The following is a 15271-nucleotide window of genomic DNA, read 5'->3' on the forward strand; positions in this document are numbered from 1 at the left end:
GCAGCGTGCCAGCAGCCTGCTCTGTCGCCCGGATTTTCCCTCTCCCTGGGTCCAACTGGGGCAGTGCTCGGCTCCCTGGAGCGTTTACAGTCCCTGAGTCTGACCACGGAAGGCCACGTGGAAAGCGCTAGGAGAGAGTGCGGGAGGGCGAGATTACACCCCTTAAGCAGAGCGAGCCAGTGCTTTGTGCTCTGACAGCTAAAGTGCCGTGCGAGACGCCCAGAACAAGGACGGCGGCGCCGCCAGGCCTTCAGTGAGCTGCTGCAGCCCTAATGCAGCTTGCCGGAAAAGAGCCCTCGCGTCCAGCAGGGGTCCCGGCGGGGCAGGGGCCCAGGAGGGCACTGGGGGCCCCCGGGCACTTCCCCTCCAGCTGAAGAGGGTGCTCTGACAATGAGGTCCCCGGAAGAGCCCTGTGAGGGCCCTTTATCTTAGGGAGGCTGCCAGCAGGTGGGCTTCTCTGGAGTGGGGGAGGGACAGTGAGGGGCCATCAGCAGCCATGGCAGCACTCAGAGTGGAGGCCAGGTCCCAGGTGTCCACAAAGCACTTTGTGGTCACGTTCAAAAGTCATCTCCCCAGACCTGGAAGTAGGCAGTGGCCCCCCTCCACATGACTGAGCCCCTTAGGGCCCACGTCTCCAGGGACTGCCACTTCCCTCCACTTCGCCAGCCGTGTGCTCACAGGCTTGGGCTCTGGGGCTGCAACCGCGGCTGCAGGTGAAACACAACCTGCCAGCTCTTCTGGAACATTCCCTCCCTTGCTCAAATACTCCCCATGTGGACGATTGTAAAACCCCTCTCAGCCAACCACACACGTGTAGGGCCGCACGGAGGAGCAGAGGTCGGGAAATGGTGTCTCTCTCGTGTCGGCATGGGTGACGGGGAGGCTGAGGAGAGCCTGTACCGCCTGAACCGCCACACCGCGCGTCTCCTCTCATGGGATTCCAGCATCACCCGGGCAGTCTCCCAGCGCATCTGCACACAGACAGCGTCAACCTTCTGGCGGGAAACGTAGAGCAACATCACTAAACGTGGCCCACGTATCTAAACCTTCACCATTTCTGGGAAGCTCGAAGACAAATTTGTCGATACTCTGTCTTAGATACATTTCAAATTAGTATCGGAGGGGACCAGGAGTGGGTCAGAGGTGACACAAGATCGCCACTCCATGAGCGGGTGTTTGTTTGACTCTTATGTACGTGTTTAAAATGTCCCGTAATACAAGGTAAAGCAGCCACAACAAGAAGGAAGAGACAAACGGGGTCACTTTGTGTGACCCGGGAGGTCGTGTTCCAGGGAAGGCACATTTCTGGGGGCCTCCCAGGTGCTGGGGGGGTCGTGCTATTGTCTCATCGAATCCTCTCCTGTCCCGGTACACAGATGAGAGAACAGGCTAGGGGGGGGTTTACGACTGTGGGAGGCCCTGAGGCCAGAGCATGGGCTCCAGGTCAGGTGGGCTCAGTTGGTCTCTACTGTGCCTGGCGCCCTCGACTCTGCAGACAGTGAGGAAAGGAGAGTGGTACCTGCCATGCACCGCCCTTGACCAGATTAGAGAGCATGGCACAGTCTAGCAGCTGAGAAAGGCTCGGGCCGCATCTCCCTGCTCGGGCCCCCTCCAGCAGCCTCCTGCGGCCGCCCCAGAACCTGTCTAGACGCTGGACGTGAGGGACATGCTTCTCAGGGGCGGCCGGCTCCTCCAGCAGGCAGGTCTGCCAGAAAGCGCTCACAGTGAGCGGAAATCTACTCCCTAATCTAATTTCCACCCATCTGTCCTCATTTTGCCTCTCCTAACCCCACGGGGTAATCCTTCTTCCCGGACAGCTTTGCAAATATTTGATGCCACTGTCCTGTGCTCCACACATCGATCTTCCAGCCTGAAAGTTCCGGGTCTGTCAACTACCCTCCCACGGCCTGCTGGTGGCTGTCCTTGGCACCACAAGGGCACTGTGTTCTAGACGTGCCTCACCAAGGACGAGTACAGGTGCTTGCAGTGCTTGCCTTGATGGATCCTAAGAGCAGGGCTCTCTTCGGGGGGGGAATGCTGTTGAAACAGTCATGCCCTAACCCCTTCCCATCAGGTGTTGGTCCACATGGGATGGGGGCAGAGATTCACGGATGCCCCCAACTGGAAGGGAGCTTGGAAAGGACGTCTCCCCACTTTCCTGTACAGTCACCAGCACCGAACTCAGAGCACACGGGGCTGCGAGCTTTTCCTGCAATTCTCTCCCTGTGCTCGGGCAACCCTGGAGATGGTGGCCTATCCTCACCCCGGGAAGGACAGGACAGGGCTCCCAGGGCACCTTGGAAGCATGGAGCCAAGACTCAACCTGTAGTCTCAGAGCCCAGGTCATGACCCCACTCACAGAGTTGGGGGGTGAGCTCCCGCCCAGCCCTGCCTGCACCCTTAGCATGGCTCCGCCATCTTCCCGCTTTTGCTGGCCCAGGGTCCCGTCCACTGGCCCTAAGGCCCAGCTCTCCGGGTCCCAGCACAGAAAGGCAGGAGGCCCCTGAAGGCAACTGAGGCTCTTGGGCTGTCACTCGTCATTTAGGAGCAGCTTCATTTTTAAAGTCTCGCTCTGGCGCTCAGCAGCCGCGGTCAGTAGGAAGCGATTTCGGCTGCTCCGGAGGGGCTGCAGCCCAGAGAGCTATGGCCAGGCCTGGTGAGGGAGCACCCCGACTCCTGCGCGCAGGGAAAGCCTGGCTGGTTCATCAGGAACCGTGCCCTTTCCCGGGACGGTGTCCCTCAGCCAGCCAGTCACTGTCCCAGGCCTGTCACTTCTCCCTCGGGGGCGGGAGGGAGGCATCCTGGAGCAGTCCTTTGAGGGCACCCAGGTCCCCACACCCGTGGGTTAGTACAAATGTGTGTCACCTAGGGACTGGGGAACCCTTGGCCTCTGGAGTGGAAAATGGTGCACACTTAGCAAACAGTTGGCATGGGGCCCAGAGGGCCATGGAAAAGCCTAGACAGGAGGGACCTGCCCGCCTCACACTGAGAGAATGGCAGGGGGCCTGGTTTGGAATGTTCTCCCCCAAAGTCAGATTTGCTTAGAAGCAAGGCAGCAAAGTGTCCCGGGAGCCCGCACGCTTTGCCCACACATCTGTGCAGGTCAGGTCCCCAGCAGAGCTGCACCAGGGGGTGCCGCAATCCTTGAGGGTTTGGAGAGGGCCTGGGAAGAGTGGGGTCAGGCCAGGCTCCGGAGGGGGCAAGCTGGTCCATTAGCAGGTGGTGAGGAGTGGGTGACTGGGCATTTCATCAGAACCCGTGCTGGACCCAGGAGAGGCCAGGCCAGGACACGCGGGCAGCCTCTGGGGCCGAGCGCATGGTGGGAGGCGGCAGAGGCGGTAGGAGGAGGAGGGCGGGGCAGAGAGGGAGTGGAGGAAGGTGAAGGAGGAGGAGGGAAGGGGAGGGGACGAGAGGGTGGGGAGAGGAGGAGGGCGGGGAGGAGGCGGAGGGAGGGGACAGGCAAGGGAGGAGGGAGGTGGCGGGAAGGGGAGGAGGGGCGCGGAGGAGGGGCCTGCCTGCCGGCCCCGCGCCCTCGCGCGCCGCAGCATCCCCGCGCCGCCGGGCCGAGCCGGGCCTCCGCCGCCCTCCGAGCCGGGCCTCCTCCGCCGCCGCCGCCGCCGCCATTCCTGCGCCCGTGCTCGCCGGCCGGGTCCCGCTCGGTGTCCGCGGCCAGGACGCTCCGCGCCAGGTAAGGGCGGGCGGGCGGAGGCAGCGCGCGGGCCAGGCAGGTGCGCGGGGACTGTGGGACCCTCCCCGGACACCTCCTGGAGCCCCCGCCCCGGAGCCTCGGACCCCCGTCCCCTCCCAGAGTCCCTTCCTCGGACCCCTCCCCGGACCTCCAAGTCCCCTCCCTTCCCCGCCTCCCTCCCGGCCCCGGCGCGCAGGTGGCTCCGAGCGGCGCGGGGGGCGCGGGGGCGCGGGGGCGCGGGGCGCGCAGCAGAACCAGGCCGGGAGAGGGGCGGCGCTCTCGGCCAGGCCCGCCGCTCTCCTGTCCGCCGGGCCCCCGCCGCGCTCCGGCCACTCCGGCCCCGCTCCAGCCTCTCCGGCCTGGCGGGGCCCCGCGGGTTCTATTTATGTCGCGGAGGCCGGGGCCCTGCGCGCAGGACCCGGAGCCGCGCACTCAGACAGGTGGGGCAGGTCGGGCCACGGCAGAGTGCTGCAGGCCTCGGCTTCCTTTAGGGTTTGGCTTCGTGGTTCTAGAAAGAGCCGAGGAGAATCACCAGCTTCGGCTCGGGCTGCACCTGTTGCAGGCGCCTGGTGAGCTGCAGGGGGCTGGATCCGCTGGGGTTTTGCCAGTGTAAACATGGAAAGGAGAGCTGGGTCCTCCTCTTCGTTTATTTGATTTAGTATTGGGGGGCGAGGGTGCCTGGGAGTCGGTAGGTGGGCAGGTCACTGACAATGAGGCCTGTTGTCGAGGGCCGGGCCCTGCTTTCTCGAGCGTGTGCCGCGCCAAGTTGCTCTGGTTTTTTGAAAATCTCCCCTTACGTTGAGCGGGTCCAGGCTGTGGGTGGCCAGGTGCCTGCAGGCCAGGCCCGACCTGGGGCCTGTGGCCAAGGGGCCAGCCCTCCTGTTCTGAGTCTCTTCAAATCCACCAGGCGCCACCGAGCGGAAGTTTCCTTTCCAGGGAGTGAGGTGACACCGGTGGCCTGTCACCTCATATCTGCCCCAGGCCTGGGGCCTGCCTGCTGGCTGCCTGGGCGCCGTTATTTGGGAATGTTTACTGTGTCCCAGAAACAGGCCGCTTCTGCCAGGGCTGGGGCCAGGATTCTAGAAGAGATAATGCCCCGATTGTCACTTGAACGGTTGGTGTCTGTGCACATCGTCTGCAAGAATAAAGAAGAAGAAAGAGGCCTGCTCTGAGTACCCCTGGCACCACGTCCTTCCAGGGATAAAGCCTTCAGGAACGAGGGGACGGTGAGGGACACACCGGGGCATTTCACACCCGGGAGGCCAGACCTTCAGACTGAAGAAGTGTCTGTAGTACACCCAGCAGGTACATTGGATCAGGAAATAAAAACTCATCGCTGGCACAGAGAGGCAGCTGTGCCGGGTCCCTCTCTGGCACAGTGTTGCAGAACCGGGAGCTGGCATAGGAGGGGGCTGGCTCCCCATGATGGGCTTCGCCATCTGTCCATCTGTCTGTCTGTCTGCCCTCTGAGACAGTGCCGGTGAGTTCCTCTGCCTGCCCTCCCGAGGAGCACATGTCTGTTAGAAAATGCAGTCTTGCAGAGACCCCCTCCCCCGAGACTGGGGAGCTCTGGTGGCCTTGCTCAGGGCCCTGGTGGGTGGTGCACCCACCCCGGCTGAGCTGTGGTGCAAGGCCATGCCACACAGCGGTCCAGTGGCTCTGGGGCGGGGAGATGACCTGATGACATCATCCGTGTGACCCCCTCTGTGTGGGTGTCCGAGGCAGGTTCCGTGTCTCCACACCAGGCAGGGATGTGGAGGCCAGCGCTGGGAAGCGTGTGCTGATGGCCGGCTCTGAGTGGGGGAGGACTCGCCACCGCTGCCAGCACACGGCAGAATCAATACTGCTTTGCAAAGATCAATGGCTGTCTCGTCAGTCCTCTGTGCTTCCGGAGGGAGCCTGTCTCCCCACACCCTCCTTCTGGGTCCCATTTCTGGGGATGGGTGGGGTCAGGAGGGGGCTGCAGAACCTCTTCTGCCCCCTTGTCCTGTGTGGTGAGCCTGGGGCCAGAGCTGCTGGGTTGGCAGCTGGGACCTGTGTCCCCCCAGGCCTCCCCAGTGTCCTGGGTTGGGCTCCTACTGCTATGGAAGTGAATTTGCTTCCTGATTGTTTATTTACAGCGACCTTCCCCGTCATGCTAAGAATTTGCTTGGTTGAAAGAACTTGGGGGGTGAGGTGGCGGGCAGTGCCCCTGTGCCCCCAGTCACCCGCCTCCAGGCTCTCGTGGGAGGGACAGCGGTGACCTGTTAACCGTCCGGTGTAGGGGTGGCCGTGGGGTGATGCTGGCCTCGTAGAGATGTACAGATGAATCTGCCGTCGGCTGACTGTCGAGGGTGGTCCCTGGGAGAAAGGCCCCGTCCTTGCAGGTCCCTCTTGGGGCCGCTCTTTCTCTCTCGACTTTTCCCGTTGCAGAGGGGAGAGGAGAGGTAAGAAGTAGGTTGGCCAGCAAAAGTGACAGAGGCATGGTGGGAGGCCCTCTCTCCCTCCCCCTGGGCTCAGCAGGTGCAGTCCCACAGCTCCCCCGCGCCACTTGAGGCCCGTGGCCGTCTGGGGACATGTCTGGGTGTCACCCGAGAGCAGAGCCAGTCGAGCAGGCTCCTCTGCACTGGGGACTCTGCACAGCTCATGGCCCATCTGCTGTCTAGAGGCGACTCAGGAAAGCAGAGATTTATTAGGAGGAAGTATCTGCTGATTCAGGCAAGTGGAGACGGCGGGCGAGGGGGCCTCGCCTGGAGCTGGGTGGTGCTAGTCAGCATGCCAATTAAGGTGATGCTCGGGATGAGTGAATTGGCTCATCTCCATTCCGTGGAGTGGCTCGCTTTCCAGCGAGCCTGACCCCCACCCAGTGCACGGACGTGTACCTGGCAGTGCCACGCCGGGCCAGCTCCATGCTGCTGCTCCTGGCATTACAGCAGCCCGGGTGCCGTCCCCCCACAGCTGCCTCCCCTGCCTGCCCCCTGTGTGAGCCTGCAGGGGACTGGGCGGGCATTTGGTCTCAAAGTCTTAGGTCCTGCCCGTCAAAGCAGAGACTGCACCCTCCCCGGTCACTTCTGAGCAGCATCCTGGGGTTGCAGGCTTTGCACAAAATGCAGTCAGACAGCGTTTGACCCAAGAAGCACTCCTTTCAAAAATTGTGGTATTTGTGAGACAGTTGGACATCTGTTGAGTGAATGATGATGTTAAGGAATGACTGTATTCCTTAATAGCGGCACTGTGGTTGTGTTAAAATGGTCTTTGCCTTTTAACGGTAGGTCCTGAGTATTTGCAGAGGGAATGGTATAGCATTTGGGCTCCATTTCTGATCAGCATTGGGCGGGGCTCTGGAGGGAGCAGAATTGTCCTTGGGGGATCGTCGTTGGCTCTAGGTGAGGGTACCTGAGAGTTTGTTATTCTTTTCTGTCCACTCTGTATTTTTGAAATTCTTCATAATAAAAAGTTGATTATAATCTAAGAACTCCATTCCTCTGCAAAACATGCCATAGGATCCTTCACTTCGTGAAATAGCTCAGAGGTGGACTTGAAAAGCGATGCCGGTATAGTAAGTGAAAACGTCACTCCTTAGCTGGAACGGACAGAATGGTCCCATTTACGTGCATGTGTGGGTGCTTACGATAGAAAACCGTCAGGAACGACACACCGTTTTTTGGACAGATAGTTGTGGAGGGCCCGCTGTGCACAAGTGGAGCGGACAGTGCTCCGGGCTCTAGGGACAGAGCCCCGAGCAGAAGTGGCTGTCCAGTTAGTGACAGGGTGGGAGGGAAGGGGGTGTGTGTGAGTGTGTGTGTGTTGGAGGAGGAAGTGAGTTTGTGTGTGCTGAGGAGGTGTGTGTGTGTGTGCACGCACATGTGAGTGCTGGGGAGGAAGTGAGTGTGAGTGAGTGTGTGTGCATTGGGGAGGAGGTGTGTGTGAGTGTGAGTATTGGGGGGAGGTGGAAGAGGAAGGGGAACCTGCTGTTATTTCCCCTCATGCATACTTTCATATGGTTTGTTTCTTTTATAATGGGTATTTTTGTAATTATAAAATTAATCTTTAAGAAGGGGGTTTCCGTTAGGTAATACAATACCCTATTTTAAATCTTCTACATTTCTAAATTTAAATTTATTTCAAATGGAATTTGGTTTGTAGAAATTCATTTTCTTCACAACTTAGTGACGGTTGAAGAGCTAACTGAAGCTCTCGTTGAGTCGATGGTCGTTGATGCTCCGAGTCTGTGCTCTGCAGGCCATGAGAGGATGGAGATGATACCCTGCCCCGGGCAGCAGGAGGACACGTCCCGAACCCTGACACTAAACAGCCTGTCCTCTGCGACGGGAGCGTTCGCCGAGGCGGTCTGCGCCGGCCTGGGCCATGGGTGGCGGCTCTCGGCTCAAACCCCCATGGTCCTGGTCCAGGTGGAGCGGCAGGTCCGGGGGACTTGGCCCCGAAACAAGAGCAGAGATGGTCTCGAGCCTTCGAGGGTGGGTTTCCACTGCCAGGTGGGTTTCCACTGCCGGGTGGGTGACCTGCCGCAGGTTGCTTTGTTTTCTTTTTTCGTGTGGTAGAGGGTAATGCTAGGTAACCTTAATCTTCACTAACAAAACAGCATGAAAATGGTAAGTCCACAAAGTAAAAAGTACAAGTTGCCTGGAATTCTAGTTTTTTTTCCTATTTTCCTGTCCTATTGCAAGAAATTTGAGTTGTTGTAACAGCCAGTGTGTAACCTGCTCTGGTCTAGCATTGGGTGTGTCTGGGTTGTTGTTGACCAGTGTTCTCCGTGGTGGCAGGAGGGCACAGCTGGGCTCTGCCCTGAGCTGGAGTGGTGTCTGGACGGCCAGGAGCCGCCGGCCATCAGAAGGGATGTAAGTGCGTGGCCCCCAAGTGCGAGGGCTGGAGCAGGTGCATTCAGAGCATCCCAGTCCTCCGAGAGGCTTTGGGGTCCCGCCCAAGTCTGGCTGTGCCCCATTTACGGAGCTCGGGAGGTCTGTGTCCTTTGTGGGTGATGTCCTGTCTTCATTTTCGTTGAGGTGAAGGAGTTGGTGACCTTTCGGCCCTTTCAGCTTGCAAATGTGTCTGCTTCATAGAGTCTCCCGGCTTCCCCCAGCAAGGGTTTATTGAGCGCCAATTACAGCAAGAAACCGAGAGACAGAGGCCCCGCCCACTTGGAGATTATGATCGAGTAGAGAGAGGCGCAAGGCGAACAAGAGAGGAAATAGACTAGATTCTGTCACCTACGGGGACCATAGTGCTATGGAGAAAGACAGCAGGAGGGCCAGGTGCTCAGGGGGGCCAATGGTTGGGGGTGTTTGGGATTTGAAATCAGGTGGCAGTGGGCCTCCCGGAGCCAGTGGTGTGGAGGAGACCAGGAGTGACCTGGGGGGACGTCCAGGCCAGAGCGGAGTGACTGTCGGCAGGGACAGGAGCATCCCCGGGCAGGTGGGGGCATCTGGCCGGATGCTGAGTGTCGAGAAGATGGAGCCAGCTGGACGGTTGGAGCAGCAGAGGAGTCCAAGATGACCCCAAGACTCATGGTTCAGGCAGCCGGAGTGATGGAGCCAGCGTCGTCCTGAGATGGGACAGCTGTGGGCGGAACGGTTGTGGGGAATTCCGGAGGACAGCCGGCTCTCCGGACAGTACCTGTGAGCTCCATGGCCGTCCAGGTGGAGATGGTGAGGAGCCTGTTGGACAGACAAGACTGGAGTTTGGGGGAGCGGCCTGGGCTGGGGCGATCACCCTGGCACTGCCAGCACAGAGGTGATGAGAGTCAGCACAAGACAGCAAGGGGGTCGTAGATGGAGGAGAGGAGAGATCCGAGGACTGAGCCTGGGGACAAGAGGAGGAGAGGCCAGGGGGGCAGGAGAGAGCCAGGGGCGTCTGGGGGCGTCCAGGGCCATGGGAGAATGTGCATGGTGGTGGGACTGCCCTGCTGACGGGTCCAGTGAGGTGAGGACTGAGAATTGACTGGAGAATTGACCTTAGCAGCATGGAGGTCACCGGTGATCTGACCAGTGGTCTGGGGGTGCCGAGAGTTTACGAGTGGTGGAGGGGAGCCCTGGACAGCACGAGTTGGTGACTTTTCCAGAATTTTGCGGTGAGGGGAACTGAGAAGTGCAGAAGGAGCTGATGGGCACGTGAGGTTGAGAGAAGGCTTACGTTTCAGGTTTCTGTCCTGAAGGGGAGGATGCATGGTGTCGGGGGGCATGAAGGAAGAGGGGGCACTTGCTGGAGTCCTCCAGCTGGGCGAGGGGGATGGGGCACGGGGCAGATGCTGGAGGGTTTTGACGTCAGGCCAGCTGTCTCCCTGCAAGCTTTCATTGGCCTGCAGTGGGCGCTGTGCCTCTGCTTGGCCCTGGGGGCCTCAGACGGGGGAGGAGGGCCAGGGCGGCAGAGAAGGTTTATGGAAGCTCCCGACGGCCGAGCCTCTGAGTAGGGCGGTGGGCGCTCACAGGTGGTGGGCGCTCACAGGCAGTGGGCTGCAGGAGGCCTGGGGAGCGGAGTTGGCCAGGCTCCTGGGCAGAGGTGAATGGGGAGGACAGCTGTGTGGGGCAGAGAAGGGAGAGGGGGCCAGGTCCACTGGAGGGGCGGTGGGGGCGCTCAGGCATGGCCGGTCTGGCCAGAAACCGAGGCTGACAGCGGGGCCTCATGCTCGAGCTCGTCTTGTTGCCAGCCAGCCTGTGAGCATGTCCCTTCTGACGCTGGCCTGGCATTTCCTATAGATGGGCCCCGGCCTGAGCGAAGGCCTGAGTTTTATCTGTAACGCTGACTTCATTCCACACCCACTGAGCGCTAGATGAAGGAGAGGGCACTTCCCCCGGCGAGCTCCCCACACCAGTGGCACCACGTCATCGTCGCAAGGGCAGGATCTCAGCTCCACCCTGACCCCAGAGTCTGAAGCTCTGCGTTTGAACAGGCTGCCCGGGGGATTCTGACTTACCGTGCGGTTTAAGAGCCGCTGCGCTAAGACACGGCCTGCCCTTGGGGGTGCACTCTGGGGGGGACAGGGCGGCCCCGGGCAGGGCTGTGGTCCTCACTCTGGATGCAAATTAGGCTCCAGGTGCTTGCCCCTACAAACCGTGTCTCCTTAATCAATTTTACTGAGGTATAATTTGCATACAATAAAAAGTGCTTGTTTTAAGTGCACTGTTCCATGAGTTTGGACAAATGTATACAGTTATGCAGTGGCCGCCATCATCGTGATACAGGCCAGGAGTTGACGAGCCTCGCCTGCAGGTCAGCTGCGCCACCCCATCCATCCATTCATTCAGCATCGTCTGTGGCCGCCTTTGCACTGGTGCAACCACGTTGAGCAGTTGTGACAGAGATCATTGTCCTGTGAGCACTCCCAAATGTCCTGTTGCCCCTTTGTCCTCCGCCCCACGCCCAGGCCATCACTGATCTGCTGAGATCAGATTATAGATGAGATTTGTTTCTTCAAGAGTTTCAAAACGGAGGCATATATTACAGACTCTTGGTTCTAGTGTCTTTACTCAGTGTGATGTTTTTGAGATTCTTAACGTGTCACGGTGTATATCGGTCCTTCATGTCTTTTTATCGCTGGATCTTGTTTCATTGTGTGGGTGTCCTGTGGTTTGTTGATTCAGTCACCTGCTGGTGGATGTTTGGATTCCTCCTGTTCGGGGTTATTGTGAATATCAGGGCTGTGTGCTACGACTCAACACAAGAGGACAGATAGCCAGTTAAACATGAGCAAACATTTCTCCAGAGAAGACGCACAAATGACGAATGAGCACATGAGAAGATGCTCAGCATCGTTAGTCAGTAGGGAAGTGCAGATCAAAACCACAGTGAGAGACCACTTTGCACCCCCCAGAATGGCTTTTAGGAAAAAAATGGAAACTAGTAAGTGTTGGGGAGCACGTGGAGACATTGGAACCCTCATACATTGCTGGTGGGAACATAAAATGGTGCAACAACTTTGGAAAACAGTTTCAAGAGTCCTCAAAAAGTTAAACATGGAATTACCCTGTGACCCAGCAGGTCCACCCCTGGCATCTACCCAGAAAAATTGAAAACAGATATTCTAACAAAAACTTGTACATGACTGTTCATAGCAGCACTGTTCACCGTTGCCAAAAGATGAAAACAACCCAAATGTCCATCAGTGGATGATGGATAAACAAATGTGGTCCATCCAGACAGTGGACCATTACTCAGCTGTAAGAAGGAATGAAGTACTGATGCGCCCTACAACACGGATGACCCTTGAAAACATTATGCTAAGTGAAAATAGACATACAAGGGCACGTATTGTATGATTCCATTCATATGAAATGTCCAGAATAGGCAAATCTATAGAGACAGAAAGCAGATTAGTGGTTGCCAGGGGCGGGGGAAGGGAAGAATGGGGAGTGACTGCTTATTGGGTATGGGGTTTCCTTTTGAGGTGATGACAATGTTCTGGAACTGGGTAGTGGTGATGGTTGTGTAACATCATGAGTGTACTCAGTGTCACTGAATTGTACACTTTAGAATGCTTAAAATGGTAAATTTTATATGTATTTTACCACAATAAGAAATGATATAAAAAATGCCCTGTGCATTTGTGTGCAAATCTTGGCAGTGTTTTCATTTCTCTTGAATAACTACCTAGGACTTGAATTGCAGGGTTGTGTAGTAAGCGTATTTAACTTTGTAAGAAGCTGGCAAACTGTTTCCCACCATGGTTGTATCATCTTACCTCCCTGCTGCGGATGTGTGAGAGTACAGTTGTTTCACCTCCTTGCCAACACTTGCTGTCGTCAGTCTTTTTAATTTTAGCTACTCTAGTGGGAATGTGATAGTGCTGTATCACTGAGGTTTTAGTTGAGTATCCTTTCCTGTATTTATTAGCGATCTGTATATATTCTTTTAAGTGTCTGTTCAAATCTTCTGCTGACTTTTTAGTTGGGCTCTTTGTCTTATATTTGAGTTCTAAGAGTTCTTTACATATTCTGGATTCAAATCCTCTGTCAGATATTTGTATTGCAAATATTTTCTGTCAGTCTGGCTTACTTTTTTATTTTATTAATGATGTCTTTCAGAGGGCAGATGTTTTTCGTTCTAAGTCCAGTTTTATCAATTGTTTTGAGTAGTCTGTGCTTTTTATGTCCTATTTAAGAAATCTTTGCCTAACCCATAGTCATAAAGATGTTCTTCTGAAAAGGTTATGGTTTAGCTTTTCTCTTTAGATCTCTTATCCATTTTGAGTTATGTTTTAACTGGGAAGAGCTAAGGACTGAAGTTTATTGTTTTCCGTATGGATATCCAGTTGTTCCAGCACCATTTGTTAAAGAAACTATCCTTTCTCCATGGAGTTATGTTGGTGTCATGTTTGGAAAGTAACTGTGTCTATGTGGCTTTGTTTCCGGACCCGGTTCTGGTCCGTTAGGGCTTATTCTTCATCAGGCCCCACTCCTCACTGTCTTTCTGACTGTTGCTTTACGGGAACTCTTGAAGTCAGATAGTGCGAGCCTTCTAGCTGTGCTTCGTTTTCAAAATTGTTTTGTCTGTTCTGGGTCTTATGCATTTCCGTATAAATTTAAAATCAGCTTGTCGGGCCGGCCCTGTGGCTTGGTGGTTAAGTGCGCGCGCTGCGATGCTGGCGGCCCGGGTTCGGATCCCGGGTGCGCATCGAGGCACCACTTCTCTGTTCATCCTGAGGCCGAGTCCCACATACAGCAACTAGAAGGATGTGCAGCTACGACACACAACTATCCACTGGGGCTTTGGGGGGAAAAAATAAAATAAATAAAATCTTTAAAAAAAATAAATAAATAAAATAAAATAAAATCAGCTTGTCAATTTCTATCAAAAAAGCCTGCTTGGATTTTGCCTGGGATTGCATTAACTCCTTACTTAGATCAATTTGGAGAAAATTGGCATCTTAACAGTGTTGTCTTTCAGCCAATAGGTCTGGACTCTCTCTCCATCTGTGTTCATCTTCCCTCATTTCTCTTAGCAATGATTTGTAGTAGTCACTGTACAGGTCTTATGTGTAGTTTATGAAATCTATTCACAAGTATTTCGTATTTTGGAATGTTATTATAGATGGATTTTAAAAATTTTATTTTCCAATTGTTTGTTGCTGGTGTATAGAAATACAATCAATCTTTTAATATTGTTTGTCTATCCTGTGACCTTTCTAAATTCCCTTGTTTGTTTGAGTAGCTTTTTTTGTAGTCCCTAGAGATTTTGTATGTGGATAATCCTGACAGTTATGAATAGGAATCATTGTACTTCTGTCTTTCCAAGTGGAATGCTTTTGTTTCTTTTTCTTCTTTTATTCTATTGTCTAGGACGTTCATTACAATGTTTAACAGACGTGGTACAAGCAGACCTTGTTGCCTGTTCCCAATCTTAGGAAGAAGGAACTTCATGTTTTTTCATTAAATATGATATTAGACGAAGAGTTAATGCAGATGCCTTTTATGAGGTGGAGGACATTTTCTGGTTTGCAGAGAGTTTTTAGCATGAATGGATGTTGAATTTTGTCAAATGCTTTCTCTGTATCTATTGAGATGATCATATGTTTTTTTCCTTTTTTTTGGTAAATATGGTGAATTCATTGATTAGTTTTTGAATGTTAAACAGCCTTGCATTCTTGGCACAAACCCCAGTTGGTCAGGTTTTTATATATTGTCGGATTCAATTTGCTACAATTTTGTTAGGATATTTGTAACTATATTCATGAGGGATATTGTATTTTCTTGTAATGTCTGTGTCTGGTTTCAGCATCAGGGTAATGTTGGCTACACACAATGGTTTGGGAAGTGTTCCTTCTTCATTTATTGTGTTTTAAAAAAGAATTCGTGTAATGCTAGTGTTGTTTCTTCCTTAAGTGTTTCATAGATTTACTAGTGAAGCCGTCTGGAGTTTTCTTTATGGGGAGACTTTTGATTGTGAATTCAGCTTTCTGACATACGGCTGTTAAGATTTTTGATTTCTTCTTGGGTCAGTCCTGGTAATCTGTGTCTTTCCAGAAATCTGTCCATTTCATCTAAGTTATCAAACTTGTTGACATAAAATTGTTCATAATATTCCTTTACGGTCCTGAATGTCTGTAGGATCTGCGTGATGTTCCCTCTTTAATTTCTGGGCCTGAAGTCTTTAAAAAAAAAACAGAACATGAAATCAACAATTCAAAGAGATCTGTGCACCCCTATCTTCATTGCAGCATTATTCACGATAGCCAAGACATGGAAGCAACCCAAGTGCCCATCAGCTGATGAATGGATAAAGAAGATGTGGTATATATATACAATGGGATACTACTCAGCCATAAAAAAGACAAAATCGTGCCATTTGCAACAACATGGATGGACCTTGAGGGTGTTGTGCTAAGCAAAATAAGCCAGAAAGAGAAAGACAAACACTATATGATTTCACTCATATGTGGAAGATAACAAACACATGGATAAAGAGAACAGATTAGTGGTTACCAGAGGGGAAGGGGGTGGGGGTGAGTGAAAGGGGTAAAGGAGCACATATGTATGGTGGTGGATAAAAACTAGACTACTGGTGGGAGCACAATGTAGTCTATACAGAAACTGAAATATAATAATGTACACATGAAATTACATAATGTTATAAGTCAATATGACCTCAATA

At 54.1% G+C, this 15271-nt stretch overlaps 1 protein-coding gene across 3 annotated transcripts in view; it reads left to right on the forward strand.

The window, feature by feature from the left end:
- Positions 1 to 3556: 3556 nt before the first annotated feature.
- The window catches only part of LOC101403226 (semaphorin-4D), a 99363-nt gene continuing 87648 nt past the window's right edge, over positions 3557 to 15271 (forward strand). For 2 of the 3 annotated variants that reach the window (XM_087444781.1, XM_087444780.1), the window contains exon 1: positions 3557 to 3688. The gene's annotated coding sequence lies outside the window, so the exon portion shown is untranslated. The remainder of the gene's footprint in view (positions 3689 to 15271) is intronic. The other variant, XM_087444784.1, reaches the window with a different exon arrangement.

This window comes from Ceratotherium simum, chromosome 20, assembly GCF_057802395.1.
Source record: "Ceratotherium simum simum isolate JZ-2026a chromosome 20, ASM5780239v1, whole genome shotgun sequence".
NCBI lineage: Eukaryota > Metazoa > Chordata > Mammalia > Perissodactyla > Rhinocerotidae > Ceratotherium > Ceratotherium simum.